Below are 10,282 nucleotides of genomic sequence, written 5' to 3'. Positions count from 1 at the left end.
CCTGAGGAGCTAATACCAGCCCGAATGAGGAGAAGGAGTCAGCGGGGCCAAGAGCCGAAGAAACAGTGGTTCAAGAGAAGGAAATATCAGTGTAATGGCCCCAGAGGGGCCAAACTTTGGGTATTAAAGTAAAGAAAGAAGCTAGTGTAGCTGGAGTGTGGGAAGGGGAGGGGAAAAACGGGATAAAAGGCTGGAAGATAAGCAGGGGTCAGACCATGTGAGGATAGCTGGCCAAGGAAGGAGACAGTATTGTATTCCAAGCTCAGTAGAAAACACTGGAAGAAGAGGTGGAAGGCGAAGGGACCTGAGTTCACCCTGACCATTATCCCCCACAAGGATGTAATAAGCTCCTTACAGTGCTCACAGTGGACTGACCATTAAGATAGCAGATTCGGTAGACAAGGCTCCCACCCTAGGATCCCCCAACTAAGAGCAGATCTTGGTGGTGCAGCACACCCCAGTGGAAGTATCCCGTTGAGTGTGGATCCCTAAAGAAAAAAGCGTAAGCAGAGTGGGGGGGGAATCAATTTTTGGAAACACTAAACACTGCAACAAATACCATTTCCTGCTGAGGAAGTATTTTAACACACAAACTTCCTTTATGCCAGAAAGAAAAACAGAAGAGGTAGAATTTTCCCATTGTGATATGCACAGATCAAATTTAGGCTTCAGGATACCTGAGTTCACAGCTCTCTTTGGCAACTAATTGATAGGAGGTTATCTGTTTAGTGCATTTTGGTCAGAAGGCAACATTCTGCAATAAACACAGCCTCGCTTAGCTGGTCTCAAGAGTTTCCTTTTGATACAACCACCCCCAGACCTCTTCATGGGGCTGTTCTGCTCACTTGGCCTCATGGTGTAGCACAGAGCAGTACCTCCAAAGGCTGTGAGCAGACTGGGCTAGAGGAGGCTTTGCCTCCGAAACACTCAGGACAAAGACAGAGGTACACAACTGCATTTTCGTGCTAGCTACATGTGGTAACACAGACACTCCATAGAGTCAAGACCCCTTTTTAGATTTTCTCCCCCTTTTGAGGCTGGATGTATATTACCAACCGAGAAGCTGGCCCATTCAAGGAACATAAATGGGGAATGTCTATCTAGTGGGATCTGTGTCCAAGGAGAGAGGACATGCCCTACTGGAAGAGGACAGCCACCCAGCTCCAGTCAAATGTTTCCAAGCAAGAACATGTGGCCTGATGATATCTGATCCCCAGATATTTCTAGAGAAACCAGATTTTAATGAGAAGTCTCCTGCTTTTTAAAATGTTTGACACTGATTCAGTAAAATAGTTCCTTGATGGCAAAATAGATCATGATCTGTGGGCCCCTGGTTTGGATAACGAAGGACTGAAGTAGAACTTTCTACTTCAGTCCTTCGTTATCCAATATTTATTATGAAATTGTCAAATGTGTAGAAAAGTTGAAATAATTTTACAGTGGACACCTCTCACCTAGATTCTAGCTGTTTGGTCACATATCTCTACTCAGCTGCTACTTCTAAAGACATTTTAACTGTATGGAAATTTGAAGGAGCAGGAAAGACGAAAGGAGAGCATGAGTCCTGTCGAGATGGCTATTAACTAGGCTATTAACTCTCTCTTTTTTTTTTTAACAGATTTTATCTATTTATTTGACAGACAGAGATCACAAGCAGGTGGAGAGAGAGGAAGGGAAGCAGGCACCCCACCGAGCAGAAAGCCCGACTTGGGGCTCGATCCCAGGACTCCGGGATCAAGACCCTAGCCGAAAGCAGAGGCTTTAACCTACTGAGCCACGCAGGCGCCCCTATTAACTCATTTTTAAAAATTCAGCCTCAGTGGCAGGAAAAACGGGGAATTATTAATCAACAGGTGTAAGGTTTTAGCTATGCAAAATGAATTAAGTTCTGGAAATCTGCTATATATCATTGTACCTACAGGTAGCAATATTCTATTGTATACTTAAAAATCTGTTAAGAGTGTAGAACTCATGTTAAGTGTTCTTACCAACAATAAAATGAGTTATTTTCTATATATATAAGATGTTACATTAATTACATTTCTATATATATAAGAGGTTACATTAAAATATAAATATATATATTTTTATATATATTATTTATAATGTAACCTCTTTAACCCAGCTTTCTATGGCCATGATTTTTAAATAGAGCTTAGGAGCTAGAGACTTAAAGCCTCGGTGAGCTGTCATCCCTGGGCAGATCGAAGCTGCCTCTCAAAATGACATCTCAAGAACTGAGCCCCAGGATGCTGGAAGGTTTTGTGGAATACACATGCTTCTCCCATCTCCCTGGACACGGAAACTCTGATACCCCCGAGTGAGGCCTGGAAGGTTCCAGCAGGGCCACGGAATACTTTTCACTGACCCCAGTATAGTCAGAAAGGGCCAGACACAGACCATGGGATCGCTACCAGCAGGAGAGGGTGCAGTTAGAGACCTCACTTGCTCGGGGTACGTGTGAGCCCAGTGTTTTGCACATGGGATGCTCATTTTGTCGGGGAGGTTAGAGTCAAGAGCCTTGGCTGTGAAAACTGATTATTTTAATTAAGTCCCTTGAGACTTGCTGCAGAACACTTTTTGAAGGTTGAAAATAGCCTTTCTCAGGGTTCCCACGTGGGCACTGGGATCCAGGGAAGGTATTTAAATCCTGACAGCAGCTCTCAGGTTGGCTTGTCTGGCGAGATTGATCAGCAGCCTTCTCTTATCCTTTGTGGTGACTGAGAAACACCTAGGGACAGAGGGGGAGAGAAGCCTTTTATACCCACCACTGTTCCCCCACTGCTTGCCACTGAGCTTAAAAAAATTACATTTCCCTTGTGGTAGCAGTGTATCATTAAGGGATGGTAATCACCATGGTAACGAAGGATCGTCCGCTACGAGTGAAGGAAAGAAAGAAAAGCATCGGCCAGAGCTTGCTGCACCCACGTTAGCTCAAAATGCCTGGCCTTTGAAGTAATACAGAAAAGGAGTATTTTTCTAAACCGAGGGCTGCACCTAATTTTAGAATCATTAAATCCTTAAACTGTAAGAGTGAAGGAATTGCAGAATGACCACAGGCTGCAACTCAGTGCCTTCAGGGTCAGCCAGCCAGGTAAACCACGAGGCCTGCGGCTCCGTGGTGGTGGAGGAGGGAGAAGGTTTGGAAAACGGGCCAGACCCTGAGACAAGGGGGCACAGCTTCCACAGCAGCAGCTGATCGTTGCAATGAGAGAGCCACCCCTGTCACATCAAGTCATGCAGTTTCCAATGGGAGCTCAAAGTGAAGATTTTTATGTGAAATACCCCAATTTTGACTACTATCCCAAATTTATTTCAAGCAGGTCAATTAAAACACATCTGTGAGCTCCAGTTTACAACATTCGATTCAACACAACTGCCCACTCTTTTTCTTAAACTCTGAGGATACCTAGATCCAGAAAAGTTATTATTTTGTTCAGGTCACACAGTCAGTTAGTGAACAAGTCAGACCTCTGGGGTCTGGACTCCCGGTGCAGGGCTCTTTCCCATCTGAAATGATGTGGAGACAAGCCAGCTTGGCTCATTTCCACTTTGATGGGTACAAAAACTCTGCTGGCAGCCAGGCTTTATTACAGACTGAAAATTTTAAAAACATAAAAACAGTTTTCAGAGCGTACAAGATGTGTGAGTCTATCCATTCCTTGTTAGATCATTTCCTAGTAGCTTATGTTGACTGTTATTGTAAATAGGATTTTAAAATTATATTTTTGACTAGTAACTGCTTGTATAATATATTTTCTCATTATATTTGTAATACCCACTTTACTGAATTTTTTCTCTGATGATCTATCAATTCATTCTATTTTTTTTAAGATTTTATTTATTTATTTGTTAGAGAGAGAGAAAGAGAGAGATCACAAGTAGGCAGAGAGGCAGGCAGAGGGAGAGGGGGAGACAAGCCCCCTGCTCAGCAGAGAGCCCAATGCGGGGCTCAATCCCAGGACCCTGAGATCAGGGCCTGAGCAGAGGCTTAACCCACTGAGCCACCCAGGCGCCCCACATCAATTCACTCTTATAGAATTTCTAAATGTAGAATCAAATCTTCTGCAACTAATTGGTTTTTTTTTTTTAAGATTTTATTTATTTGTCAGAGAGAGAGAGAGGGAAGAGAGCGAGCACAGGCAGACAGAACGGCAGGCAGAGGCAGAGGGAGAAGCAGGCTCCCTGCTGAGCAAGGAGCCCGATGTGGGACTCGATCCCAGGACACTGGGATCATGACCTGAGCCGAAGGCAGCTGCTTAACCAACTGAGCCACCCAGGCGTCCCACATCAATTCATTCTTATAGAATTTCTAAATGTAGAATCAAATCTTCTGCAACTAATTGTTATTTTACTCCTTTATTTCCTTTTTTTGTCTTTGGATGATTAATATTTACATAGGACAGTGTTAACTAAGAGTACTTAGTATCTTTGTCTCATTCCCAAATTTAACGGGAATTCGTCTCACCATTAAGAATGATGCTGGCTTTATATATACATATGTATCTTAAATATATTAAGAATCAATTCCTACTTTATTAAGTACACTTTAGAAAATAATAAATATATGTTATATTATATCAAATTCTTTTTTTAGCACCAGTGGAAATGACTAAATGGTTTTATTCCTCTGAGAGATATGGGGAATTATATTACTAGATATCCTAGGGTAGAACTACTTTAGCCTTCCCAAAATGGAATCTATTCTTTTTAAGTTTTATCTATTTAAGTAATCTCAAACTCGCGATCCCAAGGTCAAGAGTTGCACACTCCACCGACTGGCCAGCCAGATGCCCCAGTCTATTCTTTTAAAGTTCCACTGGATTCTGGTTGCAAACATTTCATCTCAGATGCTTATATCCATGTATCTTTTTGTTGTTCTATCTTGGACAGGTTTTGTCATGAGTGTTTATGCTTATAAACATAATTGGGAGGCTTTGCTTCTCTCTTCTACCCTCTTGAATGGTTCAAACAGCATGGGGATTGTCTGGCCATTAAAGACTTGAAATTTCTTAAACACTTAAACTTGAAATTTCTAAGTTCCCATGACCCTGACCAAGTCCTTCACCCCAGAGGATTTCTCTACTTCCTTGTCCAGAAACAGCTTTAATCTCCCCTCCTTCAATCCAGTGTCATAATCCTAGTGGCTAAAAGCCCCACGTCTCCTACATGGTGGCCTCGAAGCCTTCACAGGAACCTTTCTGTGACAGCCCAGCATGGCAGAGGTGTAAATGTTGATTAGATTCATTTCGCTATCCCTTTCCTCCCTCTTCGGAGTACCAGACTCGAGATTCTTGTTGCATTTAGTCATTGGTCTTTAGCATTTGTTAGAGCCCTGAATATTAAGTGAATATTAGTACCTAGGCCAGTGCAGAAGTGTCTCTTCACCTCTTTGACTTTGTCTAATTCTTAACCGTTTCTCTTTTTCCTTCCCTTTCTCTTTTTCTAGTCCTTTCCTCCCACTAATGGAGATGTGCATAGATTAGACCTCATGAGCAGGACACTTTCTGGTCTATCTTTTTAAACTCGTATCCAGGATTCTAGTTATTCACTACCATCTTTTTTTTTCCACAATAAAGCCAAGACCATTACACAGGATCTCCTAATCCTGGAGATTGCCTAGGAATCCTTTGGCAATGAACCAAATCATTTTATCTCTCACCATCCTTCTATAGTTGAAACCACTACTGGAACTGATTATAGGGGGATGGAAAGGATCCCCTGCAGGAAATACTCCATGTCTCCATCAGGATGCTCTCAAGCTAACCTGCCAGGCCATGAGTTTTCTTGACACAATGGCTCTTCGTGATCCAAAGAAGGAGAGCCCCAGAGCTTGACCATATGCATGTTAAAACATGCGAACTGAAATCCCATGCCCTAAAAATGAGAATCAGAAGTTGTCCTTCCCTAGAGATGTTATTATCAGCAGGAAGAATGTGCATGATCTTGGAGTGGAGGGGTGGGGATCCTTTTTAAATCAGGCAAAACTGTGCCACCCATTTCCTGGATCTTGGTGCCCATCTCTGTGCTCTTTCTGAAGACTACCAGATGAGGTAGTCTTCCAAGATGAGGTTGGAATGATGCTACAACCAAAAAAAGAAATTTGCTGATGACAGGAATGTGGTTCTCACAGTAATAAACATGAACAGGTGGTTGAGCAGCAGGTTCTTAAATACTGTGCCACTATAAGAGAGGGAAGACAGCAGATATAACATTTGCACTTGCAAAAATATCCTGCCTTTAATAACAACTCTACACTGTAAATGCAAATGATATGTTAAACTCGCCAGGAGAATGGCATGATATTGCTGTAGTTATTTGGTAGGACAATAAAACAATGGTAGCAGGAGCCCTGCTGGGCACTTATAGGGTACTTAACATTTTCAAAGGCTCTGACAGGCACCAATTCATTGTGATGCTTTCATGTGCTTTCTCTGGCCTGACAGTGCTTTAGAAGCATGTAAATAACTCTTTGCTACACGTATACCTTAATGCAGTGGCAAGCTTGGTTTATATCCTCAGTTGACAGGTTTTAAAGTTGCTGTAACCATGTGGGAAGTCAAACCATGGACTGGCTCACAGTTTAGAGATTAGTGGTTCTTAACTTGAGACTCCAACCTCCAGTTATGGAGAAAAAATAATGTTAACTTCTCTTCCTGGGCTTCACTTTTCTCGCCCACATCATTAATGGAGCCCCCAGAGAGCACAAAAACTTTTTTTTCAGATTTTAGAAATACACATGCACTGGCTTTGTCCATACTAACCAAAACGTCATGGGCCCAAAGACATTTTTATCTACGCCCCTTCCCACAGAATTTATCATCTATATTACTGACCAAATATGGGAAAGCAATCTATCCCATAAGTAACTTACTCCTACCTTCACAGACCTCACAGCCTATCTGGGTGAGGGAAAATGTGCATTCAGAATAAAATCTACTGATATTTAAAATAGAGATGTGCCAGATGGATAGACAGCCAGATAGAATGGAGGGTCAGAGGAGAAAATAATCCATATGCTTGGGATCATGGGGTGATCAGAGAAGTCCAGAGAGAGGAGATGGCATCTTAACTGAACACTGAAGGTTAAGTGAGCAGTCACCAGCTGGTTGAGGGGATGGTAGGTGAGGGCTGAAGGCAGAGGAACCACAGAGCCAAGGTGAAGCGAGAGGACACGCAGCACTGCTCCCAACACTCGGAGTGAAGGGTTTGCACGTAGTATGAAGTCCAAGTTCAGTGTGGACTAAATGCACAAATGCATACATGAGTGAGGGGACCTCGGGGAGAAATGTAAACCGTGGATCTCAAGTTTGAGACAGTCGTGAGAAGCTGATCTCGCTGAGGTGTGACATCTGACAGAAAGCGGTGGCTGGACCAGTGAGTTTTGTGAAGGTGTAGGAGAGGTCTTAGAACTTTGGCTGCATTTCTCACCGGGATGAAACTTCTGGACCCTGAGAAGCATTTCAGCAGAAAAAGATCAGAACTAGAAGGACCATTAGTGAGCATCTAATTCAGTCCCCAGAGGTGACAATGATGGGCTCCAGCTTCAGGTCCTGTGTCTAACGGTGGCCCCCCACAGTCAATGCAGAATGACCTCTCAGTGAAAGCCTCTGGCCACACTGAAGGAAAAAATGTCAGAAAGAAGGAAGGGGTAGATAGAAAGAAAAGCGGGCAGGCTGGCAGGCAAGCAAGCAGGCAGGCTGACTGGCCTGTGACCCTGGCTTGAGATTTGGCTGGCATTGGGTTTATTCTCAGCATCTTGCTGGAAGGGAAACTCCCTTGAGCCCAGTTCCCATCAGAGCAAAGGAATGGCTTTTCACAGCCTACTACACAGAAACAAGCCTGCCTTCAGTCCCTCTAGGGGAGGAAGGGCTGTTGTGGTACTGCAGCATCGTGGTTGGTCCTTTTTTCTCACTTCACCAGAGCAATCGGTTTTGAGTTTCCAACCCAGCCCTTCAAACCCTTACAGGAAATTCCTAGGGACTAATTAGTCCAGCTATGAAGTTTTTGGCAGCTCAGCTCTGAAGCCCTCCTTTGAATTCTAAAGAAACCAGCAGGGGCCCCTGGGGCTCCACTCCTGGCTCTTCCCCAACCTTGACCCAGAGACCTGGGTGGGATGGATTTCCCCACATGGAACAAAATTGACCCTTGATTTCTTTGCCCGAATGTCCTCCTACACTAGGTGTCCTGAATTAAATATTCTTCCTACAGATGCGGTTTAACCCAGGGGTTCTTAAACTTTAGCATGCATCAGGGGCACCTGGGTGGCTCAGTGGGGTTAAAGCCTCTGCCTTCAGCTCAGGTCATGATCTCAGGGATCTGGGATCGAGTCCTGCATTGGGCTCTCTGCTTGGCAGGGGACCTGCTTCCTCCTCTCTCTCTGCCTGCCTCTCTGCCTACTTGTGATCTCTCTCTGTCAAATAAATAAAATCTTAAAAAAATAAATAAATACACTTTAGCATGCATCAGAATCACCTGTAGGATTTGTGAAAGTACAGGTTTACTTTAGGACCCACCCCCAGTTTCTGATTTGGGAAGTTCAAGATGGAACCTGAATTTGCATTTCCAGCAAAGTCCCAGAGGACTTTGCTAATGCTTGTGTGCCAGTGTCCACACTCTAAGTACCACCGAATCAGGACTCGGGTCCTATATTCTTTTCTTTTCTTTTCTTTTCTTTTCTTTTCTTTTTTTGTTTTGTTTTGTTTTGTTTTGTTTCTTTTCCTGCTCACCTATACCTCAGAATTGCCAGGAATTCCCAAATAAGGAAATCAGGAATCAGGCCTTATATATTTTTTCCTGCAAACAAGTTATTTCCTGTCCTCCCATACCTCAAAATTGCCCTCTATCCTTCTCCTTAAGAACATAATCCTTTCATTGATTAATTAGTACTCAACCTACTTATCGCTACAACAATTTTGTTCCTGGCACCACGAGACATCCCTAATTTTATTTCCTGTCCCTGTTGTCTAGACCAGAATCTTACTTATAATCTCCAGGCCCAAATAGATGTGTAACAGAAACAATAAAACAATCCAGCCCAGAGAACAAAGACAGTGTTCTTTCCTAAGAAAAAGGAGCTTTGGTTGAAAGTCAATGCAAGCTTTAGACACAAAATGGAAGGCATGCACATGGAGTGATGGTAAATTTCCTGCTAGCATTTTTTTTTTTTAAAGATTTTACTTATTTATTTGACAGAGAGAGATCACAAGTAGGCAGAGAGAGAGAGAGAGGAGGAAGCAGGCTCCCTGCTGAGCAGAGAGCCCGATGCAGGACTCGATCCCAGGACCCTGAGATCATGACCTGAGTCAAAGGCAGCGGCTCAACCCACTGAGCCACCCAGGCGCCCCTCCTGCTAGCATTCTATTAGGCTCTGCTAGTGAGGAGACTTTTTTCCCTGGAGAAGGTTAGGAATTGGTGCCAGCATTAATTAAGGAATAAAGGTGAGTGAATCTTTTCCTCTGTTGAATAGAGTCTATTCCATGCGGCCTGGCTTGCTCTAATAATACCAGACAAGGTGCAGTGTTAACCTCCCTTCCTGCAAGAGCTACCTTTACGCTAGTAGGGTGGCTGGGTAAATACACCAACTCCCATTTATAATGATCTTTCCTACTTCGAAAGAGGGATAGGAGGCCGTGGGCAATATTTACAAGCTCATGGGAAGACACATTAGAAGGCAGTTTGAGAAGCGGCCATTTCGGGGGCCCCCATGGCTGGCCTGGGAGGAGATAGGGATGTAGTCCACTCTAGATGTTACCAGTTACCAAAAGCTACAATTACTTGCAGGAAGCGTGGGGCTGAGGGTGGGGTTGTGAAGTGGGATTGAAACAGGGAAGAGAGTGTCTCTAAGAGGGAACTGAAGGGAGGTTGTAGAGAGTTTTGATAGGTGGACGTGAGTTTTTGAAGATGATTCATCCCACTAGGACATGAGGCAGAAGATGAGGGAGATGCTGTCAGCTGACAAAGAAAGTGGGTCATAGACTGGGTGGGTGAAACATGGAACATGTTGGACACACTTGTTAGGTTATTGTTCTTCTTTTCTCTTTTCTCAATTGAAAAGATGCCAGAGGCATCTTGGGCATCCCTCCTGTCCAAGCACTCATCACCTGTGCCTCAGGCGGGATGCCAGCCCCATCCTCCCTGAGGCTGAGCGGCAGGGAAGCCACATGTAATTTGGACAACAATTTCCAATCAGGGCATAAATGCTCTGATAACGCATTTTAGCACGCAAGTCCACTGGACATGGGATTTTTCCAGCTTTCTGTATCAAGAGGATTATATTTGC

Source organism: Mustela putorius, unplaced genomic scaffold (genome assembly GCF_011764305.1).
Source record: "Mustela putorius furo isolate JIRA1106 unplaced genomic scaffold, ASM1176430v1.1 tig00001059_pilon_pilon_pilon, whole genome shotgun sequence".
Taxonomy (NCBI): Eukaryota; Metazoa; Chordata; class Mammalia; order Carnivora; family Mustelidae; genus Mustela; species Mustela putorius.
Note: the sequence above shows the minus strand (reverse complement) of the source record.